Below are 17063 nucleotides of genomic sequence, written 5' to 3'. Positions count from 1 at the left end.
TTCTTTGTACTCTCTCCAAAGCTTCCACATCCTTCTGGTAGTGTGGTGACCAGAACTGCACACTATACTCCAAATGCAGTCTAACCATGGGTTTTATATAGCTGCAACATAATTTGCCAATTCTTGTACTCAATGCCCCGGCTGATGAAGGTAAGCATGCTATGTGCCCTCTTAATCACCTTGGCCACTTTTAGGGAACTGTGGACCTGCATGTCCATAGTTCTGCACGCCCAGATCCCTCTATATGTTAATGTTCCTAATGGTTCTGCCATTTACAGTATAATTCCTACCTAAATTTGATCCTCCAAAATGCATCATTTGCATTTGGCTGGATGAAACTCCATCTGCCATTTCTGTGCCCAAGTCTCCAATCTATCGATGTCTTGTTGCAACCTCTGACAATCTCGGCACTATCAGCAACTCCACCAATCTTCGTGTCATCTGCAAACTTACTAATCAGACCACCCACATTTTCCTCCAGACCATTTATATACACTACAAACAACAGAGGTCCCAGCACTGATCCCTGTGGAACATCACTAGCTACAGATCTCCATTCTGAGGAACACCCTTCCACCGCTACTCCCTGTCTTCTATAACCAAGGTAAGAAGTCTCACAACACCAGGTTAAAGTCCAACAGGTTTATATAACCAAGCCAGTTCTGTATCCATCTAGCCAGCCCATCCAAATCCCATGTGATTTTAGTTTTTGTACCGGTCTGCCATGTGGGACGTTGCCAAACACCTTACTAAAGTCCATATAAACTACATCCACAGCCCTTCCCTCATCAATTATCTTTGTCACCGTTTAAAAATCTCAATCAAGTTGGTGAGACATGGCTTTCCCTCGTGACCTGCCTGTCACTAACTAGTCCATTTCTCCCAAATGTGCATGTATCCTGTCCCCCAGTATCTTCTCCAAAAACTTCCTCACCACAAGGCGTCAGCCTCAGCGACCTGTACTTCCCTGGATTACCCTGCTTCCTTTCTCCAGGGCTCTGGAACCTCGCCTGTGGTCAAAGAGGATGTGAAGATATCTGTTAAGGCCCCAGCTGTTTCTGCCCTTGCCTCCTGCAGTAACCTGGGATAAATCCCACCCGGCCCGGGGACTTGTCTACCTTGATGCAATTCAGGATGCCCAACACTTTCTCCTTCGATATATTGATATTTTCCAGATAAAGGAGTCTCAATACACCAGGTTAAAGTCCAGCAGGTTTATTTGGTCGCACGAGCTTTCGGAGCGCTGCCCCTTCATCAGGTGAGTCAACAGTCATGTAGGTGTTGGTGGCCAGACCATGTAGTGTTTACTGATGATGACTAACCTGAGCAGCTTGCTAGGCCATGTCAGAGGCAGCTAAGAGGCAGCCACTAGAGTCACGGAGGAAGGGCAGGTAAAAATAGCAGATTTCTTACTCTGTCTTTTTCTTTCTTAATCAGTTGGATCTTTACAACAATCTGGCAGCTTCCTGATTATATTTTGCGGTGTTAGTATCTAAGTTCTAGACTGAAATCATATTCTCAAAACTGTCCCAGTGTGATTTGAAATGTTCCACCAGATTAATAGTCCAGTAATGTTACCCATTACTGAATGTGCCATAATATAACACTCACATGGCTTTCACACTAGTTAATGTCAGAGCCTTATAGGATTGGAAAACGCAGAAGAAAGCCCATTTGGCCTATTACTCCCACACTGGTCTGAAAGAGAGCCTTAGAGAGTTTCTTTTGTTGCTTTGTACATGTTGCAGGAAGGCCTAGGTTAATGTATTAAATGCATAATAAAATTAAACCACTCTCTGTGCTCATTCTTGGATTCGAGGGTGAGCACAGTATCCTGGGCTAGCTCGGCACACAAAAGGATAACCTCAACCCTTTATGAGCATATTAACCCGACTATATCGAATAACGTCCTCTACCTTTTTAGAGCAGTGATTTATGCTTACACTAACAAGCAATTTACCACAATCAAAAACATAAAAAATGTCATGGCAACAAAAAATGTCAAGCTATTTTTCATCCGTAATCATCGAGATATATAACAATCAAGTTTCTCTTCTGGGTTTGGTCAGTGATCAGGCTACAGATGGTGGTATGGTGGTTAGCACTGCTGCCTCAGAGCGCCAGGGAGCTGGGTTCAATTCTGGTCACGGGTCACTGTCTGTGTGGAGTTTGCACGTTCTCCCCGTGTCTGCATGGGTTTCCTCCGGGTGCTCCAGTTTCCTCCCACACCCCAAAGATGTGAGGGGTAGGTGAATTGGCCATGCTAAATTGCCCCTCAGTGTCAAGGGGATTAACAGGGTAAATATGAGGGGTTGCGGGAGTAGGGCCTGGGTGGGATTGTGGTCGGTAGAGACTTGATGGGCTGAATGGCCTTCTTCTGCGCTGTAGGGATTCTATGAAACTGAGCCAAAAAGTGGAGCAGTTTTGTGAAGCTTTCTCTTACGTCTCCAGCTCCTTCTGCGTGTTGCCGACCTTAAAATCCATTGTGAGCCAGCAGTCCGGCATAATGTGTTTTCAGAGCGCTGCTCCTTCATCACTCCTCTCACCTGATGAAGGGGCAGCGCTCCGAAAGCTCATGATTCCAAATAAACCTGTTGGAGTTTAACCTGGTGTGTGAGACTTCTCACTGAGTTATATATGGGTACGGTCAACAGTTCATTAGTAAATTTCCAAACATATAAATATCTAACAGCTTATGTAACACACCTATTATTGTCCTTGTACCCAAAAGATGCAGATTACCCTTTAGAGTTTCCACAGAGGCCCACAAATAAGGGCAATTAGTGGAAACTGGTAACAGTGATTAATTCGATCGGGGGCTTGGGCAGCTTTGTGCTCAGATTCAAATGTGATATTTTTTAAACAAGCTCAAAAGATGTTCGACTTGCACTGAATGCAATTTGCATTTAAATTCCCATGATCTTTTGCATTGCTTTAGTCAATTTCTGGTGTAATGCGCTCGGAAAAAACAACCTAATGGAGTGGAAAATCGAGGCCTATTGTAGCCCAGCCTGCCATGATAGCGACACAAGTCGGTATAGTACTGGAAGAGGCAGGTCTTCGCAATAGCCTCATTTGCTGCATTCAAGAAACTGGAAAAGAACAAAATCCCATCTGTATTTGAAACAGTTGTTTTAGTTTAATCGTGCAGCGAAGCAAATATTTAACTCAAGGTGTAAATTGTTGAGCTTGTCAGTACGTATACATGCGCATGCATTCTTCAAAGCTGGTGCAGTGTACATCACACTATCCAGAGAATTGCTTTGGTATTTTTAGGGATGTCGCGGCTGTTATCACCATCTGTTCACAGCTGGTTTGCCTTTCACTCTGATCCTGAAGCATTCTGTGTGCCCTATCCTCCCGCAAACCCAAGATATAATCAGCGACTGCGGCTTCCTTTAAGTGGACGGAGTCTCTCAATCCACATTATTGGATGCTGACCTTACACCTGGGCTAATCCAGAGTCCATGCTCAGCTAATTCTGCAAGGATCAAAGAACAAAGAACAAAGGAAACTACAGCCCAGGAACAGGCCCTTCGGCCCTCCAAGCCTGCACTGTCCATGCTGCCCGACTGAGACCATATCCCTCTATTCCCATCCTTAAGTCACTACCGTATCCATTTCCACTACCTCCCCCGGCAACGAGTCCCAGGCACCCACTACTCTCGGTGTAAAAAATCTGCCTCATACATCTCCTTTAAACCTTGCCCCTCGCACCTTAAACCTGTGCCCCCTGGTAATTGACTCTTCCACCCTGGGAAAAAGCTTCTGACTATCCACTCTGTCCATGCCTCTCATAATCTTGTAGACTTCTATCAGGTCTCCCCTCAACCTCCGTCGCTCCAGTGAGAACAAGCCAAGTTTTTCCAACCTCTCCTCATAGCTGATGCCCTCCATACCAGGCAACATCCTGGTAAATCTTTTCTGTACCCTCCCCAAAGCCTTCACATCCTTCTGGTAGTGTGGCGACCAGAATTGAACACTATATTCCAAGTGCGGCCTAACTAAGGTTCTATAAAGCTGCAACATGACTTGCCAATTTTTAAACTCAGTGCCCCAGCCGATGAAGGCAAGCATGCCGTATGCCTTCTTGATTACCTTCTCCACCTGTGTTGCCACTTTCAGTGACCTGTGTACCTGTCCACCCAGATCCCTTTGCCTTTCAATACTCTTAAGGATTCTGCCATTTACTGTATATTTCCTATCTGTATTAGACCTTCCAAAATGCATTACCCCACACTGCAGAACTGCAAGCTCTCTATGAGGCTGGGCCATCGTAGTTCAGAATTCCTTATGGAGGCAGATATTTTTTAAACAGAATTCCAACAGTGCAGAGGGAGGCCATTCAGCTCATCGAGACTGCATCGACTCTCCAAAAGAGCATCTTACCCAGGCTCTCTCCCCTTTGCCCTACCCCCATTACCCCACACATTTACCACGGCAATCCACCTAACCTACACAACCTGGGAGACTAAGGGGGCAATTTAGCATGGCCAATCCACCTGACCTGCACATCTTTGGACACTAAGGGGGCAATTTAGCATGGCCAATCCACCTAACCCACGCATCTTGGGACACTAAGGGGGCACTTTAGCATAGCTAATCCACCTAACCAGCACAGCTTTGGAGTATGGGAGGAAACCGATTCCCGGCTTGGGTGACTGTCTGTGCAGAGTCTGCATGTTCTCCCTGTGTCTCCGTGGGTTTCTTCCGGGTGCTCCAGTTTCCTCCCATTGTCTGAAAGACGTGCTGGTTAGGTGCATTGGTCATGCTAAATTCCCCCTCAGTGTACCCGAACAGGTGCCGGAGTGTGGCGACTAGGGGATTTTCACAGTGACTTCATTGCAGTGTTAATGTAAGCCTACTTGTAATGAATAAACTTTAAACTTTAAGTGATTATTAGCTTACAGAAAGTTGCTTCCCTAACATTTATCCAGCTGGACGGTGCACGAAAATGCTTAACTAATGGTGTATGTCACAACATGTCTGGCTCCCTACAGCTTTATATTTAAAGAGCTGCACCAGCTGTTGACAGGAAAGTCACTATTTAAAGTATCATAAGAAACTAAATTGCATAGGCCCCCAAAACAAGTCGAAGGGATTGCGATGCGTGAATAGTCCATGCCCATCGATTGAAGTGCATGTCGCCAACTTTATACCAACAATCTTCCTCATCACATCCCATTTCCCTCTCATTCCACAATCTCTTCTGACGTACAAGATTTAAGGTAAGGGGCTGGAGGTTTAGAGGGGATGTGAGGAAAACCTTTCGCACAAGAGGTTGGTGGGAGTCTGGAAATCATTGCCTGAAAGAATGGTGGAGGCAGAGACCCTCGTAACATTTTTTAAAAGTTTATTTATTAGTGTCACAAGTAAGGCTTATATTAACACTGCAATGAAGTTGCTGTGAAATTTCCCTAGTCACCACATTCTGGCACCTGTTCGGGTCAATGCACCTAATCAGCACGTCTTTCGGAATGTGGGAGGAAACCCACGCAGACATGGGGAGAACATGCAAACTCCACACAGACAGTGACCCGAGCCGGGAATCAAACCCAGGTCCCTGGCCCAGGTCCCTGGCGCTGTGAAGCAGCAGTGCTACCCACTGTGCTACCGTGCTGCCCCTTTAAAAAGTATTTGGATGTACACTTGCGATGACAAGGCATACTAGGCTCTGGGCCAAGTGCTGGAAAATGGGATTAGAATAGTTGGGTCGTTTGTCTTTGACTGGCGCAGACCCGATGGTCCGAAGGACCTTTTTCTGTGCTGCAGACCTCTATGACTCTATGGCAAGCAGTAGATGGTGTAAGCATGCGGTCCTACTTTCTCTCCTTCCCTCAACACAACATTACCTTGGTGCCTTTCTCCAATAAGAGATAGACGATGAAGATATTGCCACCACTGGATTCACCGACTCACTCACCAGCACGGATACTGACCCTGGAGGCGATATCAGTATACATTGTGACACTGGGCTCGGGTGCACTGCAATCAGGGCCAGGGGCAACAATACCCCAGGTGCCAGCTCACCAGCGGGTGAAGTTGCACATGGGTTCTGCTGGACAGGATTCAAATGTGGACTTTGATGGGGTGACTGACAGAAGAACGCTGATGGGGGTATGTCCAGTAGTATACATGGCACATTGGGAGGCCTACATTCAATGTGAAGGAGCACAGAGAAATCTAGGACCAACTTAGAATCATAGAATCCCTACAGTGCAGAATGAGGCCATTCAGTCCATCAGGTCTGCATCGACCACAATCCCACCCAGGCCCAATTCCCATAACCCCACATATTTATCCTGCTAATCCCCTGACACTTGGGGCAATTTAGCATGGCCAATCCACGTAACTCGCACATCTTTAGATTGTGGGAGGAAACCGGAGCACCCGGAGGAAACCCACGCAGAAACAGGGAGAACGTGCAAACTCCACACAGACAGTGACCCGAAGCCAGAATTGAACCCGGGTCCCTGGCACTGTGAGGCAGCAATGCCAACCACTGTGCCACCCTGCCGCCCCACAGCACTTGGCACAGGCTTTGCGCTGATTATGGAGTTCAGCATGGAAGTGGTGGCCAACTCTCTTCACACATTCGAGGACCCAACCATGATGCAGGATCCGATGACCACATACATAACCACTTAACGGCTGCAGCATAATTAACATTCAACTGAGTGCTGTCATGTTAAGCTCAGACTGCTACTACCATGGATCAGGATAACAGTGTTCAATGCAACTTGCAGGGTATCAAAGAAGTACTTCTGAACATACGAATTAGAAGCAGGAGTAGGCCATTCGGCCCCTCAAACCTGCTCCGCCATTCAATAAGATCATAGCTGATCAGATTGTAACTCCTGCCTACCCCAATAATGTTTTGTTATGTTTGCACCTATCAACTTATGGTGCCTAATGAACCACGAGGTAGGCTTGGTAACTTGAACACTGGGAGCTCTTTATTGTAGGTTGACTGGTCCACAGTCAGATCTAAGACTGAACAACTGGGAGGAACTAATCCGCAGGGGTCACCTGACCCACACTCTTATAGGGGAAGTACACACCCCAAACTCCAACATACATTATATATATATATATATTGCACCTCACGCCACCTAACTAATCAAAAATCTATCTAACTATGCATTGAAAATATTCAAAGACCCTGCTTCCACCCTTTTTTGAAGAAGAAAGTTCCAAGGACCCTCGAAGAGAGAAAAATTCTCCTCAACTCTGTCTTAAAACATTGACCTTTACACCAACAGTCTACCCTCCAGCAAATTACAAGGATTGCTGAGGTGCTGGCCATGGGGGTCAGATGGTAGCTTCTTGAACCTGTTTCCCTCTTTTCCATAGCCTGGCGTTGTCTTGGAGAGAGTACAGAAAAGATTTACCAGGATGTGGCCTGGTATGGAGGGTATTAGCTATGAGGAAAGGTTGAATAAACTGGGATTGTTCTCCCTGGAACGACGGAGGCTGAGGGGCGACCTGATAGAAGTTTATAAAATTATGAGGGGTACAGCTAGGGTGAACAGTTGGAAGCTTTTTCCCAGGGCAGAAATGACAATTACAAGGGGGCACAAGTTCAAGGTAAGGGGGAGTAACATAGAAACCCTACAGTGCAGAAAGAGGCCATTTGGCCCATCAAGTCTGCACCAACCACAATCCCACCCAGGCCCTACCCCCTTATCCCTACATATTTACCTGCTAATCCCTCTAACCTACACATCTAAGGACACTAAGGGGCAATTTTAGCACGGCCAATCAACCTAATCTGCACATCTTTGGACTGTGGGAGGAAACCAGAGCACCCGGAGGAAACCCACGCAGACACAAGGAGAATGTGCAAACTCCACACAGACAGTGACCCAGGCCGGGAATCGAACCCAGGTCCCTGGAGCTGTGAAGCAGCAGTGCTAACCACTCTGCTACCGTGCCACCCTGTAAAAGGTTCAGTGGAGATGTGCAGGGGACGATTTCTGGGGGCCCAGAATGCACTGCCAAGTGAGGTGGTTGAGGTACACGTTAATGACATTTATCTGGATAGACACATGAACAGTTGGGGAATAGAGGGATACAGGCGGATGGCCTAGATAGGACAATGTGATCGACACAGACTTGGTGGCTGAAGGGCCTGATCCTGTGCTGTACTGTTCTTAGTTCTTTGTTGTTTTCTTTCTCAGATACGGACTCCATTCCTTTTAGAAGTTATGATTGAATCCATTTCCACCGCCCGTTCAGGCAGTACATTCCAGATTATAACAATTCACAACGGCGAAAAGAAACTGGCGTCATGTCGCCTTCCATATTCTTGCCAATTAGAACATAAAACGGGTGCCACAGGGTTCGGTCCTTGGGCCCCAGCTTTTTATAATCTATATTAACGACTTGGATACAGGGATAGAAGGCTCTGTAGCCAATGACACACAAAAATAGGTGTGACAGTGAGTTGCAATGAGGAAATACAAACCTTACAAATGGATATAGATAGGTGAGGAGAGTGGTCCAAATGTGGAAGATGGAGTTTAACGTGGATAAGTGTGAGATCATGCAAAAATGGGAAGTCACCTTATTATCTAAATGTGGAGAGACTTCGGGGTGCTCTGGTGCAGAGGGATCTGGGGTGTCCTCATTCATGAGTCACAGAAAACGAGCATGCAGCTACAACAGATAATAAAGAAAGTGAATGGAATGTTGACATTTATAGCTAAAGGAATAGAATATAAAGGTAAGGAAGTATTGTTGCAACTATACAAGGCATTGGTGAGGCCGCAGCTGGAATATTGTGCACAGTTTTGATCCCCGTATTTGAGGAAAGATGTAGTGGATTGGAGGCAGTTCAGAGGAGGTTCACTGGATTGATTCCAGAGATGAGGGGTTTGTCGTATGAAGAGAGATTGAACAGTTTAGGCCGATATTCTCTGGAATTTAGAAGAATGAGGGGAGATCAAATTGAGGTATAGAAGATGATAAAAGGTCTGGATAAAGTAGACGTGGAGCGGATGCTTCCTCTTGTGGGGCATTCTAGGATGAGAGGTCCTAGTCTTAGGATAAGGGGCAGCAAATTTAAACCCGAGTTAAGGAGAAACTACTTCTCCCAAAGGGTTGTGAATCTGTGGAATTCGCTGCCCCAAAGTGCGGTGGATGCTGGGACAGTGAGTAAATTTAAGGAGGAGTTAGACAGATTTTTAATTGGTAATGGGTTGAAGGGTTATGGGGAGAAGGCAGGAAAATGGGGATGAGGAGCATATCAGCCATGATCAAATGGCGGAGCAGACTCGATGGGCCGAATGGCCTAATTCTGTTCCTATATCTTAGGAACTTATAACAGTGCAGCACACAGGCCCTTTGGCCCATGATGTTGGGTCGAACATGATGTTGAGTATGACCTCACACTTATCCACGTTATGATGCCAAATTAAACTAATCCTTTCTGATTGTCGTTGGTCCATATCCCTCTATTCCTTGCATATTCACATGCTTATCTAAAAGCCCCTTAAACGCCCCTATCGTATCTGCCTGAACCACCACCCCTGGCAGCGCGTTCCAGACACTGACCACTCTCTTTGTAAAAAACTTGCCCCTCACATGTCCTTTGAACATTCCCCCTCTCACCTTAAGTAAATGCCCCCTTCATTTGGGTATATAGGCACATGAGCTGCGTAAATGGCATACTTCAGCTGTGTAGATTTCTGTCCAGATTGTGTTTCATGCCCGGATGATACACACGTGATACACACTAGCATCATATTTCATGTGCGTGTACTATACTGACATGTGCCTGCAGTTCCCTGAACCTTGCTGCAATGAATGCCTTGGGGGATGTCTGAGATTCACTTAGCATGGGGAATGGACCGAGTATACCAGAGTGAACAGTGCTCATAAGCGATAAGGCATGAAGACCTCCCTCTGAAGTGGTCAGAATGGAGGCTTGACTCTTTCTGCTTTCTTGCTTTGTTCACACTGCCAGGGACGATACAAATTCACGATCTGGTCTCGAGTGTTGTCAGGCGTCAGTTTTTATACATCCCGGTAATGAGACAGTTGGGCTGTGGAGATATCACACTGTTGTTCATGTCCCAGTATCATTAATCATTTGGATAAGTGCATGAATGGAACCATTTGCACCTTTGCAGATAACACAGTAATGTAATTCAGAACAAATGAATAGGTAGCATTAGATTGAGATAAATGAGGCGAATGGGCCTGTCCATGGCAGATATCCTTCAAAGTGGACAATTTGAGTGCCCTACTTTGTACCAGATTACAAGCTGGCTATGATGATGAAGGCCATTCAGCCCATCCGAATATAAGAATGGGAGCAAGTCATTTATCCATGTGAGCCTTTTCCAACATTAAGTTGGATCATAGAATCAATGAATTATAGAATGATACCGTGGTATAGCAGGAGGATATTTGGGCAGCATGGTGGCACAGCGGTTAGCAATGCCTCACAGCGCCAGGGACACTGGTTCTATTCCTTGGGTGATTGTGTGGAGTTTGCACGTTCTCCCTGTGTCAGCGTGGGTTTGATGTAATTTGATTTGATTTGATTTATTTTAGTCACATGTATTAACATACAGTGAAAAGTATTGTTTCTTGCGCACTATACAAAGTATACCATTCATAGAGAAGGAAAGGAGAGAGTGCAGAATGTAGTGTTACAGTCATAGCTAGGATGTAGAGAAAGATCAACTTAATGCAAGGTAGGTCCATTCAAAAGTCTGACAGCAGCAGGGACTTTTGAATGGACCTACCTTGCATCAAGTTGATTGGTTTCCTCCGGATGCTCAGGTTTCCTCCTACAGTCCAAAGATGTGTGGGTTAGGATGATTTGCCATGGTAAACTGTCCTTAGTGTCCCAAGATACATGGGTTAAGAGGATTAGTGGAGTAAATACATGGGTTTACATGATAATCAGTGCAGACTCGATGGGCCGAATGGCCTCCTTCTGCACTATTAAGATTCTATATTCAGTATATTCTATATTCACTTCCTCACTCATAGCCCTCTCACTGCTTTTTCACCAAATGCTTATCAAATTTTTTCGAAGTTACAATTGAATCAGCTCCCAGCGTACTTTCACTGCTTAGAAATCATTTCAAAACTGTTCACCTCGAATAAATCTCTTAACCGTCGCTGGTCCATGACAAGCAACCCCAGTTTTTCCAGTCTCCCAAATACTGAACCATGTCATCAGTGCCGCCATCCCAATTGAATTCTTCTACATCCTCTCCAAGGCCTTGACAATAGGGTATGATTTGGTGGGGATTACTGAGGCATGGTTACAAGGAGACCAGGTCTGCTAGTTGAATATCTGAGAGTACTCAGTGATTCGGAAGGTTAGACAGAATGGAAAAGGAGGTGGCGTAGCTTTAAAGGAAGGGATTAGTGCTGTTGTGAGAAATGATATCGGAGATCAATGCATAGAATCAGTCTGGGTAGAAATAAGAAATAGCAAGGGAAAGAAGTCCCTGGTGGGAGTAATCTATAGGTCCTCTAATAGTAGTTCCATAGTAGGACATAGTATAAACAAGGAGATACTGGGGATGTGTAGGAAAGCTATGGCAATAATCATGGGTGATTTTCATATACTTATAGACTGGATCAATCAAATTGGCAAGGATAGCCTTGAGGGAGAGTTCATTAAATTAGAGATTGTTTCTTGGAACAATATGTTGTCAAACCAACCTTTGGATTTACTATTGTGCAATGAGATGGGATTAATTAATGATGTTGCAGTAAAAGATCATATAAGGAAGAGTGATCATTGCATGCTTGAATTTCAAATTCAGTTTGAGGGCAATAAACTTGAGTCCCACACGACTGTTCTAGAAACCAAGGTAATTACGTTGCTTCTGGGGAGGCAATGGCCTGGTGCTATTATTGCGAGACTATTAATCCAGAAACACAGCTAATGTTCTGGGGACCCGGGTTCAAATCCTGCCATGGCAGATGGTGGAATTTGAATTCAATAAAAAATATCTGGAATTAAGAATCTACTGGTGACCGTGAAACCATTGTCGATTGTCAGAGAAACCCATCTGGATCACAATTGGTGAACCCAATTATTATCTGGCCTTAAAGGTTTTTAGTTCCCAGGTTGAGCTCCAAGAATGAGGACTGCTTGCTTCAGAGAAACGCAAGCTCCGAGGGAACATGACTGCGGTTTTTTGAGATGACGCACGGATTGGACGGAGTCCAGTTGGAGAGGTGAACTGAAATGAGTCGGGATGGTAGGACTGGACGGCATTGTGTAAGAAATCCTTCGGCAGAGATGCAGATTGAAGAGCTTATTCCTTTTCAAGACAAGCCATTAAACTCTGGAACAGACTGCACAACACTGCACAGTGGCTATTGATTCACTGCCACACCTGACAAATGGCTGAAAGGAGAGCGGGCTTGCTGGTTATTGAGGGTAAGTTACCAGTCAGCTGCCACGCCAAGGGATCAAAGGCTAATGCCATCTTGCCTGATTGGCGGAGGGACTCAGACAGGAATTTCCCCCCAGGGTCCTTCCTAACCGTCAGCATCACTGGCTGGCCAGCATTTATTGCCCATCCCTAGTAACCTGAGGGCAGTTGAGAGTCAACCACATTGCTGTGGGTCTGGAGTCACATGTAGGCCAGACCAGGTAAGGATGTCAGATTTCCTTCCCTAAGGAACATTATTGAAAGATGGTCTTTTTCTGACACTCGACAATAGTTTCATCAGTAGGTCCTTAATTCCAGACATTTTTTATTGCATTCAAATTTAACCATCTGCCGTGGTGGGATTCAAACCTGGGTCCCCAGGACACGGTTGAGTTTCTGGATTAATAGTCCAGGCCATCGCCTCCCCAGTGAAGAGTTCTGAAGGGTTCACAGTGATTGTGATTGTGGGGCCCCAGTGGGTCGGACTCTTGTTTCTGAGATTGGGGGTTTACATCCCCGATACTGGGGGCAGGTATTTGGGTGAACACTGTGCACTGCTGTGCTGGGGGAGGTGCTGCATTGTTGGAAGAGCTGTTTTATGGAGGAGGATTGAAAGGGAGGTCCTGCAGGCTCACGGAGGTGAAGATCCCATGGCACTGTTACGAGGAGTTAGCCCCAGAAGCCTGGCCAATATATCCTACAGTTAACAAAACACAAACAGAAGATCTGCTCATTATTGCAGCACAGTTTGTGGGATCTTGCTGTGTACAGCTTGGCCATTGTGTTTCCAACATTACAACAATGAAAATAAGTTAGTTATGAGCTGCAAAGCAGTGTGGGACATTACGGCGATATTATTTTTCTTGTTTATTACACAGTATTACAGCAATGAGAAAGAATAAATGTCTAGAAATAAAAAAAACACATTCTTTAAATCAAATTACTGGGCTAACAGTTAGCTTTGGATGCAGAATGAGCAAGCGGGGAGAAGGAGGTGGGAGGGAGTCTAGCCGTACCTGATATTGGAGACTATTGTTTGTGGGATGAAGCTGCAGTCACGGTGCCAACAAAAGCTTCACCTTCAAGGAGCAACAGTGAGCGAAACATCACCTTCTCCCTCCGTCCCTCCTCTCTCGACACCTTCCCTCACCCCTCCATACACATTGTCCCTCCTCCCTCTGTCTCTCTGCTCTCTGCCCCTCCTCCCTCTGCCCCTCCTCCCTCTGCCCCTCCCTCTGTCCCTCCTCTCTCTGCCCCCTCCCTCTGTCCCTCCTCTCTCTGCCCCTCCCTCTGTCCCTCTTCTCTCTGCCCCTCCCTCTGTCCCTCCTCTCTCTGCCCCTCACACTGTTCCTCCTCTCTCTGCCCTTCCACCCTCTGTCCCTCCTTCCTCTGCCCCTCCTCCCTCCATTCCTCCTCTCTCTGCCTCTCCTCACACTGTCCTCCTTTCTTTTCCCCTCCTCCCTCTGCCCTTCCTCCTTTTGCCCCTCCTCACTCTGTCCCTCTGTTCTCTGCCCCTCCTCTTTCCGCCCATCCTCTCTCTGGTCCCCCACTCTCTGTCCCTCCTCTCTGTTAGATGAGTCAGTGGCCCAGACACCATCACATGCCCCAAAGCAGAGGCATTCCTCCATGTTAAACACCACCTCCCCCCTCCAAACCCCCCAGCCCCACTGAGGCCCATTCTGGGCTCCACACAGTTAGGGAGGATGTCACAGCCTGGGAGTGGGTGCAGGGGTGATTTACTAAATGGCGTTATTGTGATTTATGATTGAATCCCTACAGTGCAGGAGGAGGCCATTCAGCCCATCGAGTCTGCACCGACCACAATCCCACCCAGGCCCTATTCCCGTGACACTAGGGTTAATTTAGCATGGCCAATCAACCTAACCTGCATATCTTTGGGCTGTGGGAGGAAACCAGAGCACCCGGAGGAAACCCACGCAGACACGGGGAGAACACGCAAACACAGACAGTGACCCAAGCCAGGAATCAAACCAAGCTTCCCTGGCGCTGTGAGGCAGCAATGCTAACCACTATGCCACCTCAAATTTATCATAGTATAACTACATTGCAGAAGGAGGCCATTCAGCCCATCGCGTCTGCACCAACTCTCTGCTGGAGTGTCGTGTCCAGGCCCTCCCCCACACACTTACCATGGTTAATCCACCTCAGTTGCACATCTTTGGGCTGTGGGGTGATGAGGGGCCTGTGCGATGTGGAATGAATGGTGTTGTTCAAGTCAGAACAGTGAAGCCGAGAGGATGAGGTGTTTGCAATCATGAGGGCTGGTGATCGAATCGTTGGAGCGATCTGTTTCCACTAACAGAAGGATCAGACACAATAAAAATATAGATCTAAGATAATTGGCAAAGCGGGGGGGGGGGGGGGGGGGGGGGGGGGGGGTGGTCAGAATTCATTTTAAACTGTGTTATCAACATTATACATAAAAGAACAGGACTGCAGGGCTATGGGGAACGAGCGGGGGAGTGTGACTAATTGGATGGAACTGTCAGAGCACCAACATAGGCACAATGGCCACCTTCTGTGCTGGAAGATTCGGTGATTGGCAGCTTAACTACCTACTTTTGCAGACATTTGTTCCTTTCTGGCTTTGCAGGAATGCTCTGCGTTCAAAGTAACTTTTCTTTTCAAATCCTCTCTGCGGAAAGTTACTCACAGGATCCTGAACCATGGCAGCAACATTGGCCAACTGAGTCTTCTTCTTTGGGCGGCATGGTGGCACAGTGGTTCTCACCGTTGCCTCACAGCGCCAGGGACCCCCTGGTTCAATTCTGGCCTTGGGTCACTGTGTGTGTCGAGTTTGCACATTCTCCCCGTGTCTGCGTGGGTTTCCTCTGGGTGCTCCGGTTTCCTCCCACAGTCCAAAGATATGCGGGTTAGAGTCATAGAATCCTACAGTGCAGAAGGAGGCCATTCGGCCCATCGAGGCTGCACCGACCACAATACCACCCAGGCCCTATCCCCATAACCCCATGCATTTACCCTAGCTAGTCTCTCTGATACTAAGAGGCAATTTAGCCTGGCTAATCCGCCTAACCCGCACATCTTTGGACTGTGGGAGGAAACTGGAGCACCCGAAGGAAACCCACACAGACACGGGGAGAATGTGCAGACTCCACACAAACTCCACTCCACCTAAGCCGGGAATCGAACCTGGGTCCCTGATGCTGTGACACCACTGTGTCACCGTGCCGCCCCCAAATTAAATTGGCCCTTAGTGTCAGGGGATTAGCAGGGTAAATACGTTGGGTTATGGGGATAGGGCCTGGATGGGATTGTTGTTGGTGCTGACTCGATGGGACAAATGGCCTATTTCTGCACGAAAGGGATTCTATTCCTTGGGTCAGTGCTGTTGGATTTTTAACTTCCGTCTGAACTGATGGGCAGTGCAGGGGTGGGGGAGTTGGGGTGGGGTGAGGGAGGTTAGGCATCTTGGGGGCAGTGAGGTGGGCCCTCTATTTTATTTTGAAGACAGGCACCTTTGACAGTGCTGCACTCCCTGAACCAACTTCACATGCCCAATATTAACATGTGAAAATTTGCGCGAAATGATTTTGGACATGGTGCATTCCAATGCCATCACACACACGTTGAGATTGTGAGGCGTACACATCGGAGTCAGAAGCACACTCACCGACAATTCTTTTCTTTTCATTCCTGGGACATGGGTGTCGCTGACCAGTATTTATTGCCCATCCCTAGTTGCCTAAGGGCAGTTGAGAGTCAACCACATTGCAGTGGCTCTGGAGTCACATGTAGGCCAGACCAGGTAAGGATGGCAGATTTCCTTCCCTGAAGGACATTAGTGAACCAGATGGGTTTTTCCAACAATCGACAATGATTTCATGGTCATCAGTAGATTCTTAATTCCAGATTTTTAAAATTGAATTGGTGGGATTCGAACCCGGGTCCCCAGAACATTAGCTGAGTTTCTGGATTAATAGTCCAGCGATAATACCACTAGGCCATCCCAATCCCCTTGCATCTAGTGCTGTGTGACCATTGATCATCCCAATGGAATTGTCTCCACTAAAGGGACAATTAAGGCCATTAACAGCCTGTTGACCGAGATTTTATTTTGTCCGTGTGAATTTGCGTCCGGCACCTAGCAAATTGGGCAGGTGGACAATCCATTTTTTTGTGATGTCATCCAAGGGCAGGATAAAATGGATCCCGCGTGTTGCCATGGTGAGTCGTGAGGAGTTTAGGATATTTTTGCTGCTGGTTGCTTAGTGAAACTTGATGGCTTTACCTCTGGGTTTTAGCTTCAGTCTTTGAGTTGCTAGCCTCCATTTCAGGACTCTGTAACCTGCCACTTCCCTCCACACTGTCCACAACTCCACCGACTTTAGTGTCATCCGCAAATTTACTAATCCATCCTTCCACACCCTCATCCAGGTCATTTATAAAAATGACAAACAGCAGTGGCCCCAAAACAGATCCTTGCGGTACACCACTAGTAACTGAACTCCAGGATGAATATTTCCCATCAACCACCACCCTCTGTTTTCTTACAGCTAGCCAATTTCTGATCCAAACCACTAAATCACCCTCAATCCCATGTGTCCATATTTTCTGCAAAAGTTTACTATGGGGAACCTTATCAAAAGCTTTGCTGAAATCCATATACACCAC

The sequence above is a fragment of the Mustelus asterias genome, chromosome 5, assembly GCF_964213995.1.
Source record: "Mustelus asterias chromosome 5, sMusAst1.hap1.1, whole genome shotgun sequence".
Classification (NCBI taxonomy): Eukaryota; Metazoa; Chordata; class Chondrichthyes; order Carcharhiniformes; family Triakidae; genus Mustelus; species Mustelus asterias.
The sequence above is the reverse complement of the archived record's forward strand: the minus strand, read 5'-3'. Positions refer to the sequence as shown.